The sequence below is a fragment of the Oratosquilla oratoria genome, chromosome 8 (genome assembly GCF_046742065.1).
Source record: "Oratosquilla oratoria isolate Oo_2021 chromosome 8, ASM4674206v1, whole genome shotgun sequence".
Lineage (NCBI taxonomy): Eukaryota > Metazoa > Arthropoda > Malacostraca > Stomatopoda > Squillidae > Oratosquilla > Oratosquilla oratoria.
Genome location: NC_134784.1, coordinates 30,379,638 through 30,382,137, shown reverse-complemented (window position 1 = coordinate 30,382,137; position 2,500 = coordinate 30,379,638).

The following is a 2,500-nucleotide window of genomic DNA, read 5'->3' as shown; positions in this document are numbered from 1 at the left end:
GCTCTGCCAAGGGATTCGAACCCTGACCTGAGCGTGCATATACCATATGCACGCTCAGGTCAGGGTTATATATATATCCTGACAATATTTTAAACACTGGAAATAGATATCACCTTCACATGTTAGGTTTGTCTAAATGATCCAAGGGAAATGTATATAGTTAGACTTTGACAATAAAAAACAGGTGTGGTCGTTGTCGTCAATGTTAAAAAAATATTGGAAATAGTGTCTAAGGGAGAGCAGAGTGCCAGAGGGCTGGAGGAGTGCCTGTATAGTTCTGCTTTACAAGTAAAAAGGGGACAAATGTGAGTGTAGTAGTTTCAGAGAGATCAGTTTGATGAGTGTAGTTGGGAAGGCTTATATGAGATTTTTGATTGAGAGGATTAGAAGAGGAACAGATTGAGTAATTGGTGGAGAACAGTGTGGATTTAAAAAAGGTAGGTGTTGCGTGGATCAGATTTTTGAGGTAAGGCAGATATGTAAGAAAGCTTTATGAAAAGGTAAGGATGTTTTTGGGGCCTTTATCGATTTGAAAAAGGCTTATGGTAGGGTAGACAGGAAATCGCTGTTGGAGGTTTTGCAAATATATGGGATTGGGTGAAAGTTGTTGGGCAGTTAGGAGTTTTTGCGAGAGTAGTAGATCCTGTCTTAGAATAGGAAATGGAGAGAGCGAGTGGTTTGAGGTAAAGGTGGGACTGCGTTAGGGATGTGTTATGTCACCATGGCTGTTCAATATATACATGGATGGGGTGGTGCGGGAGGTAAAGGCGAGGGTAATGGGCAGGGGACTGGCGATTATTAAAAAAATATATATATAGAAAAGGGGGAGGTGAGCCAGTTGTTGTTTGCTGACAACACTGCACTTGTGGCAGGGTCAGAGGAGGGATTAAGGGAGCTAGTGACGGAGTTTGGGAAGGTGCGCGATAGAAGAAAGTTGAAGATAAATGTGGGTAAAACCGAAATGATGAGATGTACAAGGGTAGAGGGTGGCAGTGAGTTTAAAGTAAGTCTTAAAGGGAAGAGACAGGAGAAAGTGAATAACTTTAGGTATTTGGGGTCGCATGTGGCAGGAAAAGGAGAAATGGAGGTGGAGGTAAATTGTAGATTGAGAGAAGTAAGTAAATACCCTGGGGAATTAAAAACTTTTATGAGAAATAGGTAACTGGGAATTGATGCAAAGAGGAGATTGTATGAAGGGGTGGTTGTGCCGACGGCACTCTATGGGGGAGAGACTTTGAATTTAAGAGAGGCAGAGAGGAGATTTTTAAATGTGTTTGAGATTAAATGTCTGAGAAGTATGGTATGGGTTGCAAGGATGGATAGAGTGAGAAACGAGGAGGTGAGGAGGAGAGCGGGAGTAAAAAGGGAGATGGGAGATAGGGCTGATGAAAGCTTATTGAGATGGTTTGGACATACGGAAAGAATGAGTGAAGAAAGATTAATTAAAGAAGTGTGGAAGGTAGAGGTGGATGAAATGAACTTAAAGGGACGACCGAGGATAAGATAGATGGGGTGAAAGGGACGATGAACAGGAGGGGAATGCCTGTTGAGCAAAGAATGGAGAGGCAGGAGATAAGGGTGAGTGGAGAATGGCTGTGTATAGATGATACTATGATGCAAGCAAAGGAGTGGGTGGGTGATGGGGGGATGGTTAGGGAGTGGTTATGTGTGAATGATGTTTTGACGCAGGCAGAAAGGATTTCTCCCCGTCTTCTCTTTTTCTGCATGAGGGAACGGAGAGGGGGGTTCGCCGATTAAGTGAAGTGGCTTTACTGTGGATGTGCTGTGCCTTGGTGCAGCTTCTGATCCAGGGCAGTTGGCGGATGCAGGGATGACCCGTCATCCACGAGGAGCTGAGATGGGAAGGATGGAAAGGGTGGTGGAGGAGAGTTAAATGGGTGGGACTAGGTACGCGCCTCTGACTTAGCTACCTCCCTTATAAAAGGGGAGAAAAGGTCTTGGTATACAGATGAAAAGATAGTGTCACCTAACGACTCTTCAAATGACGAAAACACATGAAAGTTTTTCTCCTTGTCCTGATCAGCTCCTCCAGCCTGTTGTGGCTGACTCCTCTTTTTAAAGGGTGTAGTGGGTGAAAGGTGAGTATATGCCTTATCTAATATTCCACCCTTATAAAGGTGAAAGAACCTTTTGGTATAAACATATATTTACTTATTCATCTATTGATCTATAATCATTTACTTATTTATTTATCAATTTTGTATATTTTTCAGTCTCTGTTAATAACAGTGACACTGATCCTTCGCTGTTCTACACCTTTCGTCTCACTCAACGAACGACGACGTTGTTTCGGCACAGGTGAGGGGTGGGGTGTGGTGGTGGGGATCTCCGGAATGAACAGGGGTTGGGCATAGGATTTTTTTTTATTTGTTTATTATTATCATTATTATTATTGTCATTATTATCATTATTATTATTATCATTATTATTATTATTATTATTATTATTATTATTATTATTATTATTATTATTATTATTA